The sequence below is a fragment of the Pan troglodytes genome, chromosome 4, assembly GCF_028858775.2.
Source record: "Pan troglodytes isolate AG18354 chromosome 4, NHGRI_mPanTro3-v2.0_pri, whole genome shotgun sequence".
Taxonomy (NCBI): domain Eukaryota; kingdom Metazoa; phylum Chordata; class Mammalia; order Primates; family Hominidae; genus Pan; species Pan troglodytes.
Genome location: NC_072402.2, coordinates 152,679,832 through 152,706,067, shown reverse-complemented (window position 1 = coordinate 152,706,067; position 26,236 = coordinate 152,679,832). Strand labels below are relative to the sequence as shown.

The 26,236-nt window shown below is 43.7% G+C and overlaps 1 protein-coding gene across 3 annotated transcripts in view; it reads right to left on the bottom strand.

Annotated features, from left to right (window-relative positions):
• The window catches only part of KIF4B (kinesin family member 4B), a 180,580-nt gene that overhangs the window by 142,113 nt on the left and 12,231 nt on the right, over window positions 1-26,236 (bottom strand). The window contains exon 3 of one of the 3 annotated variants that reach the window (XR_010157384.1): window positions 19,531-19,819. The exons of the other annotated variants lie outside the window; for them this stretch is intronic. The gene's annotated coding sequence lies outside the window, so the exon portion shown is untranslated. Of the gene's footprint in view, window positions 1-19,530; window positions 19,820-26,236 lie in introns of those variants that run through there. 3 annotated transcript variants of the gene reach the window in all.

The window sequence follows — 26,236 nt, the reverse complement described above, 5'->3', positions numbered from 1 at the left end:
CTGCTGGTCAGCTTCCAGATTATTTCTATAAAGCTACTGAGAGTTCAGAGATAATTCAAGAGGTGCTTAGTCCAGAGGCCATAAAAAAGCTGTGGGAGAAATTAAACCTAATGGTGGCAACTAAGATTGAGAGTTGGCATATGAACTAAAAAGGAGTATCTCTGAAGCTGAGATTCCTTATTCTAAGGAAAGGATGTGTGAAAAGATGTGACTATTTATCATACAGTTACTTATATTAGCAAAAAATTGAAAATTGCCTAAATGTCCAAAATAAAAGTGTTAAATGTTGATTTAGCCCTGTGATAAAACATTATATAAACATTAAATATCCTGTCCTAGAAGAATACTTAATGATTTGGCCATTGCTTTCCATATAATGTTAAGTATAAATAGAATACAAACTATATAAAACATAATAATTCCAATTTTGTAAAAGTATAGCAACTTATTTATATTTACATGCATAGAAAAAAAGCCCGGAAGAAGAAAACATGCTAACAGATGTTATCTTTGGTAAATCAGATTTGGTTTTGTTCCAACTGGTCCCTGGTTACCTAACAGAATTAAGGACAGGGAAAAGCAACTTATTCTACTTCTACCCAATCCACCCAATTAAATTAAATACCCTAAATGCCACATTTCTTAAAGGGGAAAAGGGACGTATCTATTGGAGTTGTAGACGAAGAGGAAAAATGGCACCAACTCCATGTCTTTCTAAATGATGTACTATTGGCCCCAGGCAGGGTGTTTTCAGAATCCTAAGCATCACTCTTGAGATAATGTGGCAAGCAGCAGTTGCAAGGTAATCACCCCTCATGACTCCAGTTTGTTTTGCCGCTGGGTTCCTGCCAAAGATGCTTGTTCCGGAGAAACCAAAGTGGTCAAGGTGGCTCTCAATGTGCCACATGATGAAATGGATGAGACCTATAGCATCCCAGCTTGTCACCTGGGCTTTGTTTTCTCATAGTACCCATCTTGTTTTTATCATCGGTGGTCTCTGACACAAAATTGTCTTTAGAGAAACAAGGGCATGGTATTCACTGAATATTTACTCATAAGTAGGGGTAATAATAAAAATATGTAACAACCTGATCAGCACATCCTCCATCCCTTCTGTGCCAACAGAAATAGGCACAGCAACACCTCTGGAGCCATGTTCTAGAGGCCCTTTGCTGTTCTCGGCATTAACCTTTCAGTTGCTGGATCATGAGGAGGGCAGGGGAGGTGGTTTCTGGGGAGGGCCAGGGTAGGGGGAGTCACGGGGAGAGATCATTTGGGATGCAAAGCAGCATCTATTACCAACTGTATGAACAGAATTCAATATCTTAACAACCAGTGCGGTCATGCCAGTGTAGAGTCCCACCCATAGACCTGGGCAGGAGGGGCCCCGCTCTGAGCTCCCCATTTTAGAAGATCCCACATGTCATAAAAAATCTGTTTATTAAAAAATATATTGGCCCCTTTGTCCATCAGTGCTCAACTCGAGTAAGCATGGCCCATTCCCTGAACACTTGCTCTCAAGACCAGCACCATCTAGGCCCCAGGGAAGCAGCCCTGCTCTGGCTCTGTGTCCTTGAACACAATGAGTCCAAATGCCATGAAGGTTTGCGGATTGTGTCACTGCTGATATCAAAGACAGGCAGCGATTCAGAGTGCACAGAGCATTTGTGTGATGGGAGTGGTCAGTTTAGAGAAAAGGCAAATTAATTCATTTGTCACATCCTTCCACAAAGATAATGCAAATGTGATAAATTCTAAATAATCAAGTATCATTTCCCAGTAGTGCCGAGTGTCCTTTTTTCTTGTCTTTGTTGCTTCAATATGTATTCCAGAGATATTCACAAATTAACATGGTATTCATAATTCATGACATTCACAAATTAACATGGTACTCATAACATGGCACTCAATGACTAAGGTATATTTGCCATATTCACAATTTATCCATATGTGCTGTCATGGAAAGGTATTTGGAATTTATTAAGTAGAATAATAAGGTGCTGGGATCACACCTGTAATCCCAGCACTTTGGGAGGCCAAGGCGGGCAGATCACCTGAGGTTGGGAGTTCGAGACCAGCCTGACCAACATGGAGAAACCCCATGTCTACCAAAAATACAATAATAACATTATGCTCCCATTTGTGGTTTTCTTTTAAGATCATATGCATAGAGACATACATTTGTGCAGGTAGAGTAAATTTCTGGAATTTTTTGTCTCAAGGGAAGGGGACTTGGGGGTCCAGCAACAGAGGATCTCACTCCTTATTTCATGCCCTTCTGAAGCGTTTGAGTATTTGGTTTTCATTCATAGATTTCTTTTCTCATATTTTTAAACTGGTATTTAATTTAAAAATTCCTTATACACTCAGTGATTTTCATTTGCTTTTTTGTTTACCTATATTTTCTAATTTTTCTGTGTTGAACATGTATTATTCAGTAACTTTTTGAATTCATAAAATTTATAGTCATCAATTTCCCTCACTAATTGGCCCAATGTGCTTCCATGGGTTGTCCTCCTTGTCTCTATAGCTGAGAATGTGTGGGTTTCTAGGTGTGTTGGGAAGTGAAGCTACTGCAGCAGGTGGTGGGGGGTTGTCTGAGAGAGAGAGAGGATGAAACAGAAAGACAGAGACAGAGACAGATATAAATATAGACAGAGAGAGAACAGAGACAGACATGGAGAGAATAATCACAACAGCTGCCACAATCCCCCTGGATGAGCAAACCCAGGAAAGCAGCAAGGATAACTCTTCCTCCTAGGGGGTGTCCAGGGAAGCTTCCCAGCAGCACTCTCATCTCTGAAAATCACAAGGTCCAGGCCACATAGATGGCATAGAAATTGCAACAGGAGCTGAGGCAGAGAAAGCAAGCAGTCCCGCTGCTGATGTTAAGTCAGTATCACTCTTTAGACTGCAGTGGCCTGCAACCACCAGCCTGCTAACCTTCCCAGCACCTAGGCGTCCTGGTCATTCCAGCTGCCGGCCCTCCAGTTTATGCACAAGCTGTCCAAGACTCTGAAACCAAAGCAAGAAGTCTCCTTGATCCTGAGCTTCATACTCATTTCATCTCATTCTAAAATCTACTACATCGTTTGGGGAAATGGGACTCTTTTGATCTGCGATTGCCTGATCATTCATAATTGATAAACTGCCTTGGGAAAAAAAAAAGTCACCATTAGCTGTTCCATTTGATATGCCCCAAGCCTCAATTATGGAAGCCCCACTAGTTGAATGGATCTTGATTCCAATGAGGCAAATCCATAAGTGAAGGGGGCAGGGAAGAACATGGGAAAGAGACAAAGAGAAACTGACAGACAGACAGAGACCAAGAGTCCAACCAATAGAAACAGATACCCACTTGAGAGCATGTTTGTTTATCTCAGCGACTTGCTCATAGTAAATGCTCAATAAATATCTGTTGAGTGGATGGATAATTGTTAATCTAGAACCAGAAATACCATTTGACCCAGCAATCCCATTAATGGGTATGTACCCAAAGGATTATAAATCATTCTACTGTAAAGACACATGCACATGTATGTTTATTGCAGCAATATCCACGATAGCAAAGATTTGGAACCAACCCAAAGTGCCCATCAATGATAGACTAGATAAAGAAAATAAGGCACACTGGCCAGGCACGGTGGCTCACACCTGTGATCCCAGCACTTTGGGAGGCCGAGGTGGGCAGATCACCTGAGGTCAGGAGTTCGAGACCAGCCTGACCGACATGGAGAAATCCCATCTCTACTAAAAACACAAAAAATTAGCAAGGTGTGGTGGCACATGCCTGTAATCCCAGCTACTCAGGAGGCTGAGGAAGGAGAATCGCTTGAACCTGGGAGGCAGAGGTTGCAGTGAGCCAAGATCATGCATTACACCACAGCCTGGGCAACAAGAGCAAAATTCCATCTCAAAACAAAAAAAAAAAAAAGAAAAAGAAAAGAAAAGAAAATGTAGCACATATACACCATGGAATACTATGCAGCCATGAAAAAGGATGAGTTCATGTCCTTTGCAGGGACATGGATGAAGCTGGAAACCACCATTCTCAGAAAACTAACACAGGAACAGAAAACCAAACACTACATGTTCTCACAATGAGAACACATGGACACAGGGAGGGGAACATCATATACCAGGACCTGTCGGGGGGTGGGGGCTAGGGGAGGGATAGCATTAGGGGAAATACCTAATGTAGATGATGGGTTGATAGGTACAGCAAACCACCATGGCACGTGTATACCTATGTAACAAACCTGCACATCCTGCACATGTATCCCAGAACTTAAAGTATAATTAAAAAAAAAAAAAAAGAATTTTCATCAAGAAAGGATGTTGAAAAAAAAAAAAAAAGAATGCTCTGTTACTGTAATTTATATGTGCCTGGGTGCAATTTCACTATTCAAGATGTATGTGTATAATGTTCAATCACATCAGTTCTGGGGGCAGTGGCATGCTTAAAATATCTGAGCAGATGGCTCTTTTCTGGAATATTCTATTGCAATGTAAAATCTCACACACACAGACACACACAGTGACCTGACCCCAAGATAGTTTTAATAGGCATCCAAGCACCCAAACAGGGGGGTTACTCACACCAAATCATGTGTGTAGAGTCTCAGTAGGCAAGAAAGTTAGAATTCAACCCCCACAAAACACAGCTTTCACATCACTGCAGCTACCTCTACTTAATTCTTATCAATTTGCTTTGAAAAGCCTGAGACAGGCATTTTTGAGCTCTGAGCTGGGGTGACTGCAGCTCTCCTCAGAAAATTTGATCACCAAGCTACTTGCAGAATTCAAAGTCCAAATCCCTAATCGCAGGTAACTTGTTTTCAAATAATGATACCACCTGGAAAACATACAGTGCTTCATATTTTCAAAGTGCCTTTACCCACGTGGCCACATTTGACCCCCTCCTAACACTGGCAGCCAGGCAGGGCAGGGAAGGAGAAACCATGAGAGGCAAGGTGATATGCCCAAGCCTGCATACGTGGGAAGTGATGCCCCAGCTGTACACCACGGATGAGTCAGAAATAAAACCCCAACCCTAGGGTCTTTCTGTGATGGGTGGGAAGCCTTGCATTTGACTGAGCTGCAAATTTTACATGTCATTACCCTACTAGCTTACTTGAATATTCACACTCATTCTCTCCTACCTTGGGGCCTTTTGTCCTCCCTCTGCCTAGAATACTCATCCCTCCTACCTCTCACTCCCCAGAATAGCCATTTCTTTCTCATTCTTCACATCTCAGCTCAAATGCCTCCTCAGAGAGGTCTTTCCTAACCACCCTTTCTAGGAGGTAAGCCCCCACTATCACATACGTTGCTTTATAGTCTGCATTGAAATTAGCACTTTCTGAAATTGTTTTGGGTACTCAACAGTAATAATTTCTTGTTAATCACCTATTTCACCACAAGATCAAGAATGAGGACAGTGATAGTGGCAGGAGGCAACCAAATGCCCAGGTAGATAGGGGAAGACCACCAGTGAAACCCCACCTTCCAGCCAAAAAACAGCCTGAAGTCTGAAAGATCAGACTGCTGGTCCCAGATGAAACCCACAAGCCAGAGTGAGAACTTCTGTTCTTGTTTGTCCACCATTTCCCTATTGAGTCTTTCTGAATAATGCCTCTTAACCAATCAAATGTTGCCTTTTCCAATACCACCTATGGCCTGCCCCTGCTATTCTGAGGCTATAAAAGCCCCGGACTCAGTCACACTGGGGGGGACTTTCCCGCATTCGGTTAGGGGAACGTCCTGTCTCCACAGAAAGCTGTTTCATCACTCAATAAAACTCCCTGCCTTGCTCACTCTTTGATTGTCAGCATATCCTCATTCTTCTTGGATGCTGGACAAGAGCTTGGGACCCACTGAGAACGGGTACCCAAAAAGGCTATGACACTGGCCTTTTGCCCCTGCCAGCAGAGGGCAGCCATTCCACATGATGGGGCGAGGGGCTAACTGAGCTGGTAACATGCCACCATCCATCAGGCTGTGTATGGCAAAACTAAAAGAGCTAATTAGCACCCTAACACTCCCTCTGGGGCTTCTCTGTCATGGGCACCCTTGAACCTGGTCTGGCCATGGGCCCCACACAGAGCTTGCTCCTGTGTCATGCTCGGAGTGGCCGGCCAGATCCCACACTGGCTCGCTCATGTGCTCCCTCCCGGAAGGGGCTGAGTGCGGCAGGCCAAGTAGACAGGGCACCACTGCTGTGAGTCCAGCAAAGGGGCCAAGAGAAAAATCCTCTGTCAACAGGAACCTGGCCCAGCTTGTTCACTATTATATCTCAAGTGCCCAGAACAATGCCTGGTATATAGTAGTTGCCCCCAAATATTTTGAGGGTTACTAAACTATTTTATTAATATTCATTAATGACTTGTAAAGCAAACAGGACAGTGTTATTATTCCCACTTTACAGATGAGGAAATGGAGTCCCAGAGAGATTAGGTGACTTATTCAAGTGCACACAACTGGAAAGTGACAGAGTTGGGAAAAGAACCCAGGTCTTTGACATCAAGCCCAATGCTATCTCCACTATATAGTTTTTTAATATAAAATTTGGGAAATGAGAAATTATTATTAATCAAGAATTATTTTATATACCATTCATTCACTCAACAAAAAATTTTGAGCATTTACTAAGTCCAAGAAAGTCCATTAAACACTGTGGGAGATAAAAGGATAGAGATAAGATATACTTCCTGCCTTCAAGGAGCTTACCATCGTCTAAGGGAGTTAAAATAAGTACACAAATATCCATAAAATAAAATAAGAAGTTTTAAGTGCTGTTATGGATTGAATTGCGTCCTCCCATCAAAATTTATATGTCAAAGTCCCAATATGCAGTTCCTCAGACAGTAACCTTATTTGGAGACAGGGTCTTTAAAGAGGTATTCAGGGATACACGAAGTCATATGGGTGGGCCTTAATCCATGCACCTGTATTTGGTATAGGATTTCAAATAGTAAATTAAAATGAGGCATCTAGGATGGGACCGTAATGCAGTATGACTGGAATCTCTATAAGAGGAAGAAAGACCAGTTGCAGTGGCTCATGCCTGTAATCCCAGAATTCTGAGAGGCCAAGGCAAGAGGATTACTTGAGCCCAGGTGTTCAAGACCAGCAACACCACAGAGAGATTCCCATCTCTCTTTTTTTTTTTTTTTTTTTTTTTTTGAGATGGAGTCTCACTCTGTCACCTAGGCTGAAGTACAGTGGCACGATCTCGGCTCACTGCAACCTCTGCCTTCTGGGTTCAAGTGATTCTCCTGCCTCAGTCTCCCGAGTAGCTGGGATTACAGGTGCCCACCACCATGCCCAGCTAATTTTTGTATTTTTAGTAGAGGTGGGGTTTCGCCATGTTGGTCAGGCTGGTCTCGAACTCCTGACCTCAAATGACCCACCCACCTCGGCCTCCCAAAGTGCTGGGATTACAGGCATGAGCCACTGTTCCCGTCCCCATCTCTTTAAAAAAAGAAAAAAAAAAAAAGCCAGTCATAGTGGCATGCACCTGTAGCCCCAGCTACTTGGGAAGCTGAGGTGGGAGCATTCCTTGAGCCCAGGAAATTGAGCCTGCAGTGAGTCATGATTGTGTCACTCCAGCCTGGGCCACAGAGTGAGACTCTGTCTCAAAAAAAAAAAAAAAAATAGGCCATGAGAGGACCTGGTAAGCAGGTAGCTGTCTATAAATCAAGGAGAGATGCCTCAGGAAAACTAAGCCTGTCGATGCCTTGATCTTGCACTTCTAGCCTCCAGAACTGTGAAAAAATTAATTTATATTGTTTAAGCAACCCAGTTTATGGTATTTTGTTATGAAAGCCCTGGCAAACTAATACAAGCACCTTAATGAAAATGGAGAAAAAGTCCAGAGGCCAGTAAAAACTTCCAGCTAAGAAAACATCTGGGAAGCTTCTTGGAGGAGACAGTATTTGATGTAGGCTTTAGAGGGCAAGTCAGATTTCTACATATGGAGATGGTGGGTGCTGGAAGCCAGCCTGAAAGTGCCTGTCAAGGTCAGTTTAAAGAGCGGGATTTTTCTTCTGTTGGTTTGGGGAAGCTTCGAAGGATTTTGCACAGGAGAGTGGTAAGAGCACAACCAAAACTGAGGAATAATAACCTGGCATCTTGTATAAAATAGGATGGAAAGAGAAGAGGAGGAAAACTTGAAGGAAAGTTGGGCGATTCCATCAGGAACTCAGGCAAGAAGTGCTGAGGACCTGAAATAGAGAATTAAATGTTTGTTTGTTTCTTTGTTTTTGAGATGGAATCTCGCTCTGTTGCCCAGGCTAGAGTGCAGTGGCGCAATCTCGACTCACTGCAACCTCCACCTCCCGGGTTCACACCATTCTCCCGCCTCAGCCACCTGAGTACTGGGACTACAGGCGTCCGCCACCACGCCTGGCTAATTTTGTTTTTGTATTTTTAGTAGAAACGGGGTTTCACTGTGTTAGCCAGGATGGTCTCGATCTCCTGACCTCCTGATCCGCCCACCTCGGACTCTCAAAGTGCTGGGATTACAGGCGCGAGCCACCGCGCCTGGCCGAATAGGGCATTAAATGTTATAGTGGACACTTCCAGTTCTTGCCTATGCAAGGTTCCATTTCTCCTATTTTTGACACTGCTCCTCGATTTTCCTTTAGAGGACCAGCTTTCCCTCTCTCACAGCTCTGGTTATTTGAGTGGGCATGACACATGGGGTGACCATGTGCCCTGGGCCTCGCCAATTGCCTTCCTCCATTCTCCTGGCAACAGCGGTGTGTCAGTCTGCTCAGGCTGCCTGCTGTAACAGAGAATCGCAGACTGGGTGGCTTAACACAGCAGAGATTTCTGTTCTCACAGTTCCAGAGACTGAAAGTGTCATCAGGGCCATGCTCCCTCACAAGCCTCAAGGGAGGATCCTTCCTTGCCTCTTCCAGCTTCTGGTAGCCCCAGGTGTTCTGTGGCTGTTGGCAGCATCATTCCAATCTCTGCCTCTGTCTTCACACAGCCATCTTCTCTGTGTGTCTCTATGTCTTCATGTGGCATTCTCCCCTCTGTGCCTCTCTTCTTTCTAATAAAGACACTACTCATAGTGGATTAAGGTGCCATCCTGGCCAGGCGTGGTGGCTCACATCTACAACCCCAGCCAGCACTCTGGAAGGCCAAGCAGGGCAGATCACTTGAACCCAGGAGTTTGAGACCAACCTGACCAACGTGGTGAAACTCTATCTCTATAAAAAAATACAAAAATTAGGCTGGGCACAGTGGCTCACGCCTGTAATCCCAGCACTTTGGGAGGCCGAAACGGACGGATCACAGGTCAGGAGATTGAGACCATCCTGGCTAGCACGGTGAAACCCCGTCTCTACTAAAAATACAAAAAATTAGCCGGGCGTGGTGGCGGGCACCTGTAGTCCCCCCTACTCCGGAGGCTGAGGCAGGAGAATGGCGTGAACCCGGGAGGCAGAGCTTGCAGTGAGCCGAGATTGCGCCACTGCACTCCAGCCTGGGCAACAGAGCAAGACTCTGTCTCAAAACAAACAAACAAACAAAAAATCAGCCGAGCGTGATGGCACGTGCCTCGCGCTACTCAGGAGACTGAGGTGGGAGGATTGGCTGAGCTCAGAGAGGTCAAGGCTGCAGTGAGCCGTGATTGCACTATTGTGCTCCAGCCGGGGTGACAGAATGAGACATCACCTAAAAAATAAAAAATAGCCAGGCACGGTGGCTCACACCTGTAATCCCAGCACTTTGGGAGACTGAGGCAGGTGGATCACCTGAGGTCAGGAGTTCAAGACCAGCCTGGCCACCATGGGGAAACTCCATCTCTACTAAAAGTACAACAAATTGCCAGGTGCGGTGGTGGGGGCCTGTAATCACAGCTACTCGGGAGGCTGAGGCAGGAGAATCGCTTGAACCTGGGAGGCAGAGGTTGCAGTGAGCCGAGATTGCGCCATTGCACTCCAGCCTAGGCGACAGAGCGAGACTCTGTCTCTAAAAAAATAAAAATAAAAATAAAAAATATGTGAGGGGATACCTAGAGAGCTGATTGCCTTAGCTAGATCACCTGTTCTGCTTTGAAGCTGATATGGAATTCATGCCCCTAGGGACCACATTATTTCCTAAATAGAAACTGGGGGGCAGTCGTGGTGGTTCACACCTGTAATCCCAGCATTTTGGGAGGCCGAGACAGGCAGATCACTTGAGGCCAAGAGTTCGAGACCAGCCTGGCCAACATGGTGAAACCCTGTCTCTACTAAAAATACAAAAAAAATCAGCCAGGCGTGGTGGCACATGCCTGTAATCCCAGTTACTTGGGTGGCTGAGTCACGAGAATCACTGGAACCTGGGAGGCGGAGGTTGCAGTGAGCCAAGGTTGCACCACCACACTCTAGCCTGGCTGACAGAGCAAGACTTTGACTCAAAACAAGAAAAAGAAACTGGGGATATGAATGTTGACACACCCAACTTACTATGTATAACTGAGCCTTACTCTTAAACTCTCTGAAGCCTGCCCATGTTCCCCAGGTTAAGAATTTCTGGTCTAATTCAATCACTTTATTTTAAAAATAGAGCTCTGGAGACCAGAAAGTGTCATGAATGCCCAAAGGCACACAGTCCACTGACTGTCATTGTGCTGCTTTTTCCCCCAAAACTCTTCCACTCACATGCAAAAGTAATCAGACTGCCCAAAGTAATTTATAGATTCAATGCTATGCCCATCAAGCTATCATTGACTTTCTTCACATAATTAGAAAAAACTATTTTAAATATCATATGGAACCAAAAAAGAGCCATATAGCCAAAACAATCCTAAGCAAAAAGAACAAAGCTGAAGGCATCACGCTACCTGACTTCAAACTACACTACAAGTCTACAGTAACAAAAACAGCACTGTACTGGTACCAAAACAGATATATAGACCAATGGAACAGAACAGAGGCCTCAGAAATAACACCACACATCTACAACCATCTAATCTTTGACAAACCTGACAAAAACAAGCAATGGGGAAAGGATTCCCTATTTAACAAATGGTGTTGGGAAAACTGGCTAGCCATATGCAGAAAACTATAACTGGACCCCTTCCTTACACCTTATACAAAAATTAACTCAAGATGGATTAAAGACTTAAACATAAGACCTAAAACCATAAAATCCCTAGAAGAAAACCTAGGCAATACCAGTCAGGACATAGGCATGGGCAAAGACTTCATGACTAAAACACCAAAAGCAATGGCAACAAAAGCCAAAATTGACAAAAGGGATCTAATTAAACTAAAGAGCTTCTGCACAGCAAAAGAAACTATCATCAGAGTGAACAGGCAACCTACAGAATGGGAGAAAAGTTTTGCAATCTATCTATCTGACAAAGGGATAATATCCAGAATCTACAAGGAACTTAAACAAATTTACAAGAAAAAACAACCCCATCAAAAAGTGGGCGAAGGATGTGAACAGACACTTCTCAAAAGAAGACATGTATGTGGCCAACAAACATGAAAAAAAGCTCATCATCACTAGTCATCAGAGAAATGCACATCAAAACCACAATGAGATACCATCTCACACCAATTAGAATGGCAATCATTAAAAAGTCAGGAAACAACAGACTGGAGAGGATGTGGAGAAACAGGAATGCTTTTACACAGTTGGTGGGAGTGTAAATTAGTTCAACCATTGTGGAAGACAGTGTGGTGATTCCTCAAGGATCTAGAACCAGAAATACCATTTGACCCTGCAATCCCATTACTGGGTATATACCCCAAGGTTATAAATCATTCTACTATAAAGACACATGAACACATGTTTATTGCAGCACTGTTCACAATAGCAAAGACTTGGAACCAACCCAAATGCCCATTAATAATAGACTGGATAAAGAAAATGTGGCACATATACACCATGGAATACTAGGCAGCCATAAAAAAGGATGAGTTCATGTCCTTTGCAGGGACATGGATGAACCTGGAAACCATCATTCTCAGCAAACTAACACAGGAACAGAAAACCAAACACCACATGTTCTCACTCATAAGTAGGAGTTGAACAATGAGAACACGTGGACACAGGGAGGGGAACATCATACACTGAGGCCTGTCAGGGGGTTGGAGGGCTAGGGGAGGGATAGCATTAGGAGAAATACCTAATGTAGATGACAGGTTGATAGGTGCAGCAAACCACCATGCTGCAAACCACATGTATACCTATGTAACAAACCTGCACATCCTGCACATGTATCCCAGAACTTAAAGTATAATAATAAAAACAGTAAATCAGAGATGAATAAATAATAAGTGGGACGCTTAACAAATCCCTAAGCTCCCTAAGGACCCAGGACAGATGGGTTCTAATGAAGAGACAGGGAGGAACTATGTCCAGGAGCTGAAAGGGCCCCGGGTGGGAGAGGTGCTGCCTTGAGTCGCTGCCGGCTAGAGACCTCCCATCTGAGACAGCATGAAAGGAAACGATAAAAACAAGGAGGGAGGAGGAATGATTATATTATTCATGCCTGTATCTTGAAGATAATCATTGTAATTTCCTTTCTAAAAACTCTGCTTACTCAGAGGAAGCCACCATATTCTAATAAGCCCTTGTTTATGAAACTCACAGTAATTGGATTGGAATGTGAATTATTAAACTGTATGTGGGGTGGCACTTCTTGCCAGGTGTTTAATGATTATGTTCAAATGTGTAGGGCTGGCCTGTCGGCTGGGAAGATAATACTCCCAGGAAGAAAATTGTTTAACTCTGGGTCAGAGCTAGGGTGTCTTTCACAAATTTCTGAAATAGCTGGACTGAAGAGGCCCTTACAAATCACATAATTGAACGGCCTCATTTTAGAGATGAGGAAATGGAGATCCAGAGTAGAAAAGGGCTTGTTGAAGGCCATACAGTGACCACACTGATGACCAATTGCTCCTCTATCTGTTTTCTCATAGTATTCGTGCATCCATCATGGCAGAATCCGTGGCTTGGCTTTCTTAACTGCCATTTCGTCTTCTTTCCACCTGGAGAGATTGGAAACCTAATCCATTTTTCTCAAAGTTAAGATTCCAGCTGCAAGATAAGTTCCACCAATTGCATGAGATTTTTCTGCAGCTGTAGCTGTTGAGAGACAAGGTGGTGGAGATGTAACTGTTAAGAGGCAGAGGTGGCTCAAGTTTTTAGCTACATGAGCCAATGAATTTTCTTCATTGTTTAAGCAGCTTTGAGCAGGGCTTTCTGTAGCTTGAAACTAAAAACAACTTAAATGATGTTGTTTAAATGTGTTAAGTTCTTAGGAACAGGGCAGGCACAGTGGCTCACGCCTGTAATCCCAGCACTTTGGGAGGCCAAGCCAGGTGGATCATCTGAGGTCAGGAGTTCGAGACCAGCCTGGACAACATGGTAAAACCCTGTCTCTACTAAAAATGCAAAAAAATTAGCTGGAACTGGTGGTGTGTCCCTGTAATTCCAACTACTTGGGAGGCTGAGGCAGGAGAATTGCTTGAACCCGGGAGGCGGAGGTTGCAGTGAGCTGAGATGGCGCTGCTGCCCTCTAGTCTGGGTGACAGTGAGACTCCACCCCAGAAAAAAAAAAGTTATCAGGAAGTAAGCCATAGTTCCTAGGAGATCCTTAAAGGGGATCCGTCACCCTCCCTCACCAAAAAAAATATATATATTAATTAATTTGTTTTGTTTTGTTTGGTTTGGTTTGTTTGTTTTGAGACAGAGTCTCGTCCTGTCAGCAGGGTGGAGTGCAGTGGTGCAATCTCAGCTCACTGCAATCTCCGCCTCCCAGGTAGAAGCGATGCTCCTGCCTCAGCCTCCTGAGTAGCTGGAACTACAGCCACATGCCACCACGCCCAGCTAATTTTTGTATTTTTAGTAGAGACGGGATTTCTCCATGTTGGCCAGGATGGTCTCGATCTCCTGACATCTCGATCCGCCCACCTCGGCCTCCCAAAGTGCTGGGATTACCAGCGTGAGCTACCGCGCCCAGTCTTAATTCTTAAACTAGGACAATCTCTAAGGTCCCTTGCAGCATTAGCATTCTGTAATCTTATGAATCTATAAAGTTCTAAATTGTTGATTTGACGGATAATGAGTAACCTCTGCCATTATAAAAAAGTTTTATTTTTTTAATAAAGCTGGGTTTTTCCATTGCAAAAGAAATACATGCTTATTATAGAAAATTTGTAAGCTATAGGAAAAAACTAACCAAAAAGGCAACCACTGTGAATATTTTGGAAACTTCCTCCCAAATTGTTCATTTTTCTATGTATGATCTTAGCGAGGTTTTAATATAGCCAAGTTCATACTATATGTGCAATTCTGTATCATACTTTTTTCATTTGATGTTATAACATAATGCCACATAACTCCCACATTATTATAAGCCCTTTGTAAACAGCTTTTTTAAATGGCTTACCATTCCATTGAATGGATATTCTATAATTTACTTTATTCCCCTAATGTTGGGCAAAATTAGGCTGTTTCCAGGTTTTGTGTTTATTTGTTTGCTATTCTATTTCCTTTGTAACAAAGGACTTCTTACTGAATGTAAAAGGAAGGGTCCCCAGCAGTAGAGTGGCGTTCCCCCATGTCAGACCACATGGGGGCAGAAGTAGGACAGCTATCTCATTGTCTAGGAAGCCCCTGCCTTGTCATGGAGACCACTCGGATGAGCCTATAGCTAAACAATGTGAAGAGGCATCTCTCTCTCTCATGACTTTCCTTCTATTTGGAAGATGGTCCCCTAGGGCCATTCCTGGCTTCGCTCCTAGAGGCAGAGTCCCTGACCTGTTTGGTGGGCTTAGGAACGTGCCCTATTGCAAGAGGCTAGCATGGCCTCTGTTCCCTCATACTGTAAGTGTATCAAGGACAGACCCCAATCTGGGCAGCTGTCCAGTGATCCAGCCTTGTCTATGGTGGGGTGAGAAGTCTCATTCGGGGGTTCAGCAATATGAAATCCCTTTAATCTCCAAAATCAGTTATATCTCCCCAGGCTTCTGTCTTATTTTTTTTTTCATTCGTGTATTTATTCCACAGTCAAAATAAGTCATAATTTAAAGCCATAATATTTTAAAAAGATAACGGAGAATTGGTGGCACAGCTGCATTAGCAAAGAAGACACCAGTCTAAAGTGCAACACTAAACAGGTGTTCTCTGTTCCCATGATGGAATAAATACACACCATTACACACACAATTTCACTAAAGATCAGAGATGAGGCCAGCAGCCCTTTGAAATGAACTGCCCAATGAATAGAGGCAGACTACAGATAATTTCTCTTAAGATTTTACTGCAAGATAGAAAAATCCCCAAGGTGACTACTAACTTGAGCCCCTCATTTTATGCTCCTGGCCTTGGCTTCTGTCTTCTTTCCTCAGCTGTATCCAAATCCAAAAAGGCTTCTCTACCCCATGCTCAAAAATGCAACCTCAAGTAAGTCCCTAAGGTCCTCAGCACAGACTGACGTGAATAAGCCTGTGGGCAACCAGAACCGCCAGGGAAATCAGGAACACAAGCATAGAGCACGGCATCACTTCTTTAAATGATAGTTTTAACCATCAAATGAGCTCTGAAGCCACATGCTTTTCCTAAACAAACCGAAACACTGTCTTCATATCTTTCTATTCTTCTTGCAATAATGTTAAGTAAGCCATCCAAGTAAAAAAAAAAAAAAATTAACAGAAACAATCAAAAATGAAAAATCAGGCTGGGCAAGGTGGCTCATGCCTGTAATCCCAGCAGTCTGGGAGGCCGAAGCAGGAGGATCACCTGAGGTAAGGAGTTTGAGACCAGCCTGCCCAACATGGCGAAATCCTGTCTTTACTAAAAAATACAAAAATTAGCTGGGTGTGGTAGCGGGCTCCTGTACTCCCAGCTACTTGGGAGCCTGAGGCAGGAGAATCGCTTGAACCCAGGAGGCGGAGGTTGCAGTGAGCCAAGATGGCGCCACTGCACTCCCGCCTGGGCAACAGAGTGAGACTCCATCTCAAAAAAAAAGGAAAAAGGAAAATTCAAAGGGTTTACACCAAAAAGTAAACCAGTCCTCTGCAACCTAACTAACTCCTTAGTTTTGGGGCTGTGAAGCCATGTAGAGGGCGATCAGGTAGTAGATGGTCCCTCCCACAGTTCAGCACCATGGCTGTCCCATAATGCATTTGGTCAGGCAGGCCTTGTTTCAGGTGGATGGTCACACTGTCAGATTTCTCGAAAAACTTCTGCAGTTCTGGAACTTTGTTTTTCCCAGCAGATTCACATGCAGTGGAATTGGAGGTCAGTTTAGTTGGCATGGCAAACACGATATAGGTGATGCTTCTGTGAAAACCACAGGCTTGGCTGGGCGCAGTGGCTCACACCTGTAATCCCAGCACTTTGGGAGGCCGAGGCAGGTGGATCACCTGAGGTCAGGAGTTCGAGGCCAGCCTGGCCAACATGGTGAAACCCTGTCTCTACTAAAAATACAAAAAATTAGCCAGGCATGGGGGCTGGTGCCTGTAATCTCAGCTACTCGGGAGGCTGAGGCAGGAGAATTGCTTGAACCTGGGAGGCGGAGGTTGCAGTGACCCAAGTTTGCGCCACTGCACTGCAGCCTGGGCAACAGAGTGAAACTCCATGAAGAAGGAAGGAAGGAAAGAAGGAAGGAAGGAAGGAAGGAAGGAAGGAAGGAAGGAAGGAAGGAAGGGAAGGGAAGGGAGGGAGGGGAGGAGAGGGGAAGGGAGAGGGGAGGGGAGAGGGGAGAGGAGGGGGCAGGGAGGGGAGGGAGGGAAGTGGGGAGGGAGGGGAGGAGAGAGTAGAGGAGGGGAAAGGAGGGGAAGGGAAACCACAGGTTTTAATCCCTGTGGGCTTTAGGCCTCGAAGCCCATGCTCCCACCAACTTCTGCTTGAAGCCACTAAATTTGTAGTGCATGATGCCCAGGGCCTGGCTTCCAGCATCTGCTGCCTGAGCAGCTGCCCTTTGTCTTATTTTTCAATTGGTTTAAGACTCACTCAGACAGGGAAGAAGAACGCTATTTATTAGATCTTTTCAAAACAAAAAAACTAAGACAATAATAATATCTTCGATTGTTGCCAAGTCTCTACTCCTCCCACCCCGCAATAGGCTGTTGGGGTTTGGGATTGTTTTTAAAGGATTTAGCTGAAGACAAAACTTCTTGCTACCTCTGGATCTTGGCAATCAATACTATGCTCAGGCAGATACAACAGATAACAGAATTATTATTTATAATAGCCACTACCATTTATTGAATGGTAGTAATACTCCCTGCATTGTGTTAAATGCTTTACATACTTAGTTCACGCTAACAAAAGCATGATATTCTCATCCCCATTTAACAAGTGAGGAAATTGAGGCTCAGAGAGGTTATGTAACATCCAGATTCACAACATCAACAGTGGCCTGGTCAGGATTCACAATTAGGGTAAGATCCCCAGAAAACCCATACTCTTAACCACTTGGCATTGGTGCACGCAGCCCTGCAGGTTCTTCTGTGAGGGGTAAGAAGAGGAACAGGTCAGAGAGAGTGAGGACTACCCCCATCCCCACAACACTTAGCCATGGGCATTGCACTGGGGTCAGAGCCCAGCCACTATCTTTATCTTTCCAGAGGCTGCCTTGACAGCATCAATGTGGTTGAAAGGGATCTGAGAGAGGGTTTTGTTTATTTTTAGTTTCTATTTTTTGAGATAAAATTCACATAACATAAATTTCACCATTTTAAATGGTACAGCTTAGTGGCATTTAGTTCACTCACAGTGCTGTGCAACCACCACCTCTATCTAGTTCCAAAACCTTTTCATCACCCTTAAAGGGAGCCCCATCAGGTCATCACTCCCCATTGCCCCTTCTCCCCAGCTTCTCGAAACCACTAAGCTGCTTTCTGTCTCTACGGATTTACCTCTTCTGGATATTACATATAAATGGAGGCTCCTCCAGGAGATTTCTCATAGGCACATAAGTGATAGCTACTCATTTTATAGATAGGGGACCAATTCCCAAAGCACAGGCTGGAGATAATTCACCTTTTGATGCCTACCCTGACTTCCCTCTTTGCTATTGTGCTGCCTCTTGGCTATTCTCTCCTTGACAGGCCAATTTTCTGCCTATACCCACCTCACATCCACTCTAAACAAAACCTACCCAATCAATGAGCTAGGGAGTATGTCTTCTCCTGAGCAGATGATGAGGAAACCTCAGTGATTCAATGTTTATCCTCTTGGCTTGACAGAGTCAAGAGGGTCAAAAATGTGACTGATTTTGATTGGAGGTCAGCAGTCCAAAAAGCAACTTTTACCTGAGCACAGGGTCCTCAGTGGACAGGCGCATAATTGAACTATCTCCCCCATTGGCCTTCACCCTCAGCATCGGAGCTCTGAAATGTATACACCTTTATAATAAATTATCTCTTTTTTTGAAACTGATTCCAGTACTTTATGTAGTAGCCATGGCAATGAGTATTGAACCTGATTTATCATATTCCTATCTATGAATTTTTTCCCTTATGCTTGGAGAAGGTAGGGGAAAATTTCAGAGCTGCTCAAAATGATATTGCAGGTGCAGAGTGGAAGAGGCAGCCGCTTGACCACGGCTGCCTTGTTTGTGCAGAAGAAAGGGAAATGAATCGCACTTATTGGAGGCTTCTAGATTCAAGCACATTTTCGCTTTTATTTTATTTATTTATTTATTTATTTTGAGACGGAGTTTCGCTCTGTCGCCCAGGCTGGAGTGCAGTGGCATGATCTCGGCTCACTTCAAGCTCTGCCTCCCAGGTTCACGCCATTCTCCTGCCTCAGCCTCTGGAGTAGCTAGGACTACAGGTGCCCACCACCACGCCCGGCTAATTTTTTGTATTTTTACTAGAGACGGGGTTTCACCATGTTAGCCAGGATGGTCTCGATCTCCTGACCTCATGATCCACCCACCTCGGCCTCCCAAAGTGCTGGGATTACAGGCGTGAGCCACCGCGCCCAGCCTACATTTTCGCTTTTAATGCTTTCAGCAATTATGTGGAGCAGCTGTGCTATGGTCCCACTTTGCAGCTACAAAAAAACAAGGCTCAGCTGGTAAATAGATTCAGAACCAGGTATGAATCCCTCATGATTCCAAAGCCTGTTTCCTTTACAACCCAGGGCCTGAGGATCACAAAGAGTAAAAGTCACTTTCCTCTTCCTAGAGTTTACACTTCTTTTTTTTTTTTTTCTTAGACAGTCTCCCTCTGTCACCCAGGCTGCAGTGCAATGGTGCAATCTCGGCTCACTGCAACCTCTGTCTCCCGGATTCAAGCGATTATTCTGCCTCAGCCTCCCAAGTAGCTGGGATTACAGGTGTGTGCCACCATGCCCGGCTAAATTTTTGTATTTTTAGTAGAGATGGGGGTTTTGCCATGTTGGCCAGGCTGGTCTCCAACTCCTGACCTCAAGTGATCTGCCCATCTTGGCCTCCCAAAGTACTGGGATTACAGGCGTGAGCCCCTGTGGCTAGCCATAGAGTTTACACTTCTATTGGTATCACAGCTACCAACTTCCATAAGCATGTACTCCTTTTATTTTTTTCATGGTGGAAGAGATAAGATTTTATTCTACTGAAGCCAATAACAAATAAGACTATCTTAGATCTAAAGTCTCAGACAGAATTGAGTGCTTAGGAAGAGTGCAGGAGGAAGTGGAGAAAGTGGTCCTCTTCAGCCTCGGTTCTTCTTCCTCTTGCTCCTGCCACAATGTCAGAATCAAGGGCTGGCTGAGTAATTCCCGCCATCTCTCAAAGCTGCCTTCCTCGCCACCTCCTGGCAGAGCAGTGAAGTGACACAGACCTAGATTCCAGTCCGGACTCTGTCTCCCTCATCTGCAAGATGAGGATGATGCTAGTACCTACTGATATCCATCCTTAATCCCACCACATCCCCCATATCCATTCTCCCCTGCTGCCTTTCAGTAATTAAAAACCCCCAAGCTGTAGTTGGACACATTGCCACCCAGCTAAAGACAACATTTCCCAAGCTTTCTTGCAGCTGGGTGTGTCCATGTGACCAGGTTCTGGCCAATTAGCATTACCAAATAAAATACAGGATGCAGGGTTAAATTTGAATTTCAGATAAACAACTAATAATCTTTTAGTACGAGTATGTCCCAAATTAAAAGTCCAATACTCTGTGTGTGTGTGTGTGTGTGTGTGTGTGTGTGTGTGTGTGTGTGTGTGACTGAGTCTTGCTCTGTCACCCAGGCTGGAGTGCAGTAGCATGATCTCGGCTCACTGCAAGCTCCGCCTCCTGGGTTCATGCCATTCTCCTGCCTCAGCCTCCCGAGTAGCTGGGATTACAGGCCCGTGCCACCACACCCAGCCAATTTTTGTATTTTTAGTAGAGATGGGGTTTCACCATGTCGGCCAGGCTAGTCTCGAACTCCTGACCTCAAGTGATCCACCCACCTCGGCCTCCCAAAGTGCTGGGAGCCACCATGCCTGGTCCAATAATTTTTTAGTATAAATATGCCCCATTTGGACAAAAAAGCATAGTTATTGAAATTCAAATTTAACTGGGTGTACTGCATTTTTATATGCCAAATCTGACAACCCTATGGCTAATGAAATATAAGAGAAAATAATGTCTGTAACTCTGAGGCCACACCCTTAAGACTAGGGGGCATGCCCTCACTTCCCGTTGCTCTTCCTGCTGGCTGCAACACAATTATCAGGGTGGTGTGCATCATCTTTGACCCTATCCACTGCAGCAGCACTCTGGGACATACACAGTACAGCAGCTGAATACAAGGAGCCCAGGCTCTAGAATAACCTTGGGAAATATTGCTGCTCTGCTCTACAGAACCACCCACTAGCCCAAACTTGTATATCTGAGAGAAAAATTAACTTCTGCCTCATTAAAGCCTCTATTATTTTGTTCTATATTAAAGCAGCTAGACCAATATCCAAATGAATGCAAAATTATACATGAATTATGGTAATTTGGGTGCCTGGTACACGAGAAAGCCTCAAGAAATGTTTATCTCCTCTTCTTTTTAACAGGGTTGTCCCCTCTTTACCAAATTTCACAGCCCTGTTTTAAAAGAATTCGACATCTTTTTTTTTTTTTTTTTTTTTGAGACAGGGTCTCACTCTGTCGCCCAGGCTGGAGTACAATGGCACAATCGTAGCTGATTGCAGCCTCCACCTCCTGGGTTCAAACAATCCTCCCACTTCAGCCTCCTGAGTAGCTGGGACTACAAACGTGCACCACCACACCCAGCTAATTTTTTTAATTTTTTGTAAAGAAGGGGTCTTACTATGTTGTCCAGGCTGGTCCCCAACTTCTAGCCTCAAGCAATCCTCCCGCCTCAGCCTCCCAGCCAGCATCCCCATCCTTTATCAGCAGCTCCTGAAAGCTCCATTTGTTTCAAAGCACCAGAGTGAGGCTAAAGGATTTCAGTTGCAAGCTGAACTTCCTACTTGATATTTTATATCTACTTTGTTGCCTGCCTTCCCCAAGGAAAGGTAAGCTCCATGAGGGCAGGGAGTTTGTCTCTTTTGTTCAAGGCTGTGCTCCCAGGACCTCAAACAGGACCTAGCAATTAGAAGGGACTGGATAAATATTTTTGAATAAATAAATAGATATGGCTATGGAGATACACCAGGATCACCAACAAGCCAGAAAGACTTTACCAATGGCTTCCTCCATAGGGTGACAAGAAAAGTAACCAAACTACTATGTGTATGATTATGCTGATTCCCTAGAGAAAACTCCAGGCTTTTGGTGTAAAGCCTGACTCCTTATTGAGATGGAAATCTCTACCAGGTAAGAAGTAACATTTCCACAGAATCTTAGAACTGAAGGGATCTGAAGTCCAAGCCCCAGAGGGGGAAACAGAAAGAGGATGGGGTCATGCCCACCATAGCAACTGATATCTGCAAAGGACATTTTATCTTACAAAGCATTTTCACATCCTTCTCAGTTGACCCTCACCATGATTCTGCCAGGGTAGCGGGGGTAATATTGGTACAGTTAAAATTATACTTAAATACAATTGTTAGCCTACTGAACTGTGAACTTAAAATTGGTGAAGATGACACATTTTAGCTTATAAGTATTTTACCACAATTAAAAATACAAATTACAAAATATATATATATATATAATTATTAGCCACAACTTTGTTTTGCAGATAAACCAAGTAAAGCTCAGAGAGGCTTTGACTTTTAAATATCACACAGCTAGGGATTGGGAAAGCTAGCCTCAACATTGGGACTTTTTTTTTTTTTTGAGACAGAGTCTGGGTCTGTCACCCAGGCTGGAGTGCTGTGGTGTGATCACAGCTCACTGCAGCCTCAACCTTCCAGACTCAATTGATCCTTCCACCTCGGCCTCCAGGTAGCTGGGACTACAGGCACACACAACCACGCCCAGCTAATTTTTGTATTTTTTGTAGAGCGGCATTTCACCATGTTGGCCAGGCTTACACTGGGACTTCTGAGTCACGCCTTGCACATCCTCCCCAAGGGAGAGGGAACCTTCACTGCACAAACAACTTTCACTCCACAACATGCCAAGAACCAACCTGAACCTAGAGGATCAGGACCCCAGGTTTTCCAAGGAGCCTTCCAATGTGCTTAATGCAGCACAGCTGCTCATCAAACTTGGGTACAGAGGTCAGCTTCTTCCATGAGACCATGCGGAGGGGTGGCTAATCCAACAGACAACAGTTCAATACAGACTGTGTGCTATTTATTATCATTTTGTAGCAATTAATTTGCTTGGGGACCAAGTGTGCTCAATGGTTACATTAACATCAAAAGTAAAATTAAACATTTATGCATCTTTTATCTCATTTCCAAAAGGATAAATCCTGCCAGTGTCTGCAGAAGATATTTTCATTGACGTTGTTTATCTGTTCCACTTGATTCAAGATTACACTTGAGAAACAAGAACTAACATAATAGTGTTTTTATATGGGAGTGGTGACTAAAGGGGGCCAGATATTAAAAAACATCTAGCCTCGGGCTGGGCACGGTGGCTCATGCCTGTGATCCCAGCACTTTGGGAGGCCAAGGCAGGCAGATCACCTAGGGTCGGGAGTTCAAGACCAGCCTGACCAACATGGAGAAACCCTATCTCTACTAAAAATACAAAATTAGCTGGGCATGCTGGTGCATGCCTGTAATCCCAACTACTCAGGAAGCTGAGGCAGGAGAATCGCTTGAACCTGGGAGACAGAAGTTGTGGTGAGACGAGATCATGCCACTGCACTCCAGCATAGGCAACAAGAGCAAAACTCTGTCTCAAAAAAAAAAAAAAAAAAATCTAGCCTCAAGATTCTGATGCCACATAAATGCAGTGTAATATGACATGAAGAATCAGACCTGGTCATTAGGAACTCCATAAAGGTTTTTCAGAAGAATCCCTCTGAGTTTCTTAAGTCTGTATTTAATACAAAGCTTGTGCTAGGAATGGCAGAAGGGTTTCATCTCATGTGCCAACTTTGTTCAAATGTCCAAATCACTGTGTTAAGAAAGTGTCTGAGGCCTAATTATAACAGTCACAGTTATAGCATGGAGCAAATGTATTACAATTGTCTGATTTTTTGTCCTCTGCCGGCTCTCCCACCTCACTTAGGTCATGTTTGTCTCATTCACCTGGGCTGCCTCATCTTAACTTAGTATCAGGCTTCTAGGGATGTGCATAAAGGTTAACTCTGGAATCAAAGAGACCTGTGTTTGAATCTTAGCTCCATCATTTACCACCTGTATGACCTTGGAGAAGTTACCAAGCCTCTCTGGTCCTGTTTTCTCATCTCAAAAATAGGGGATAATAATATGCCTACCTCGTAGGATTGTTGTGTGAATTAAATAAGACAATATGTGCAAAGCACTGAGCACAGTGCCTGATATCACTAAGAGTTCAATCAGTGGGCTATTAATATATATGTCCCACAATGCCTAGCACTCTGTCACTCACATAGTATGGTCTCAATAACTGTTTCTTAGCAGTTATCTCAAGATCCTGAGAATGAGTGATCTCTTGTTTTTTGTTGTATTTTGTTCAATGCTAGTTAGTATTTATTGAGCACATGCTATGTTCTAGGCACTGTTCTAAGTGTTGTATGTGTATTTATTTATTCCTCTACAATCCAATCGTTCCATTGGTGGGGAGAAAAGAAATGCTTATTCAGGCAGTCTGGCTCCCACACATCTGCCCTCTTGACCACTGTTTTCACTGTCTCTGCCAAGAAGCAGCTGTCACTTCTTTTGTAATAAGAAAGACAAAATGAAACAATCTTTTAAAATTAGCTGTGCATGTTGACATGCACTTTTAGTCCCAGCTGCTTGAGAGACTGAGACCGGAGGATCCCTTGAGCCCGAGAAGTCAAGATGAGGCCCCTGCACTCCAGCCTGGGTGATAAAGTGAGACCCTGTCTCTTAAAATTTTATTTAAAAATCAGATTTTAAATACGTATTTGTTGAACAATTGTCAACTCCTATGTGAATCTCTAAGAACCTCAAGATTGAGAGATTGACATTCGCTTTCATTCAAAAATTTTTATGGTGAGCAGAAGTGTAAGGCATTGGGCAAGATGCTATCGGAAATATAAGAAACAGAGGAAATACTGTCTTCTCCTCAAGAGCCTATAGATGTGGAAGGTGAATTATTATTGTGAATAGCTGACAGTCATTTAGGGCTTATATGTTCCCAGTCACTGTGCTAAAAGCTTTACCTACATTATCTCATTTAATCCTCATAGCGAATGGATTAGAACAGTGCAGTCGATATCCCCATTGTGTGAATGAGGAAACCAAAGCCTTCAAACGTTCATGACTTGCTTGGGATTCCAAGAAGGAACATTTGTATAGGCTAAATGGCACGTGGCTGCCACAGGCAACAATTCCATCCATCTTTCTTTTCCCCACTGTGTCTTGAAGAGCAGGGAACTTGAGAGGTATCTGAAATCCTCCTGGTGAAATGAATACTGACTTTGTAATATAATCCCCTCACTAAATATCAGTGCATTTATCAGACACTAAATTTTAAATGCAGGCACCTGCAGAGCTAGTGAGTTCTAAAGAATCCCACTCCCTAAGTTTCTGGGCGTCTTCTTACCTCTCTTCCACTAGCACCTCTTTTTCCACCTTCAGCACTTGGACATACGGCAACATAGAGAGGAATCTGTCTCCCTGCTTTTGCTTGCTAGTTCCCAATTTCAAGATGTTGTATTACACCTGATTTATGGCCTGACAGGGCTCATTCTAGTCCACAACCCTGAGCTTGTAAAATGCACAGGGGAAAATTTACTAACGATTTCGTTCATCTTAATGCACTGTAGGGAATTTTTTAAGTGAAAAAGGCTCAATAAGCAGGGACATTTTAAACAGCCAATTATGAATAACAATCGCTTGTTGACTGAGTGCAGTAGATCTTCCAGCTCATTCGGTTTTCATCTAATTAAATCTTTCATTTCCACGGGCAGCCTGCCATACAAGCTTGTGTTTGCCTTTGTCAGCAGGAGATAATCAATAGGAGAAATGTAGATGCATTTCAGCATTTATTAGCAGCTCAATTGGAAATTGTTTTATTTTAATAATATCCTTCTCTTCGTTCTGTTCAGGGTAAATCGACAGCTTTGATGAATAATAGACAACAGAAAATTGGTTTATATTATCCCATTGAGAAGCAAAGAAATCAGAGAATGAAAGAAAGCTCAGAGAGAAATTGAAAAACACTTTAAAACTGAATTTTCTTTGTTACAAAAAAAGGAAAAACAAACAAAAATGCTTTCCATTCACTCTAAAAGATTATTAAAACTACTTGAATTCAGCTAGCTATACCTACCAAGAAAAAGACAATAAACTCTTACTTTCTGAAGCTTTTCACCACTTTTACTTGCATCTGACATTTAATTATTCTTCATTAATTTCCACAGGAGTGAGAACAACATGGATTAGAAAGACAAGAACCTGGTGCAAAATGCTATTTGTTCGCCAGAAATGAACTCAAATACCCAAATGTTCACATCCTCAAATAGTGGACACACTGGTAGGAGTAGGAGGTCTTAAGAACAAACATGGGAGGTCCACTATGATGAGTTAGGTATTTATTTTTATTTTATTTTAGAGACAGGGTCTCACTCTGTCACCCAGGCTGGACTGCAGTGGTGCCATCTCAGCTCACTGCAGCCTCAACCTCCTGGACTCAAGCAATCCTCCCACCTCAGCCTCTTGAGTAGCTAGGACTACAGGCATATGCCACCATGCCTGGCTAATTTTTATATTTTTTGTAGA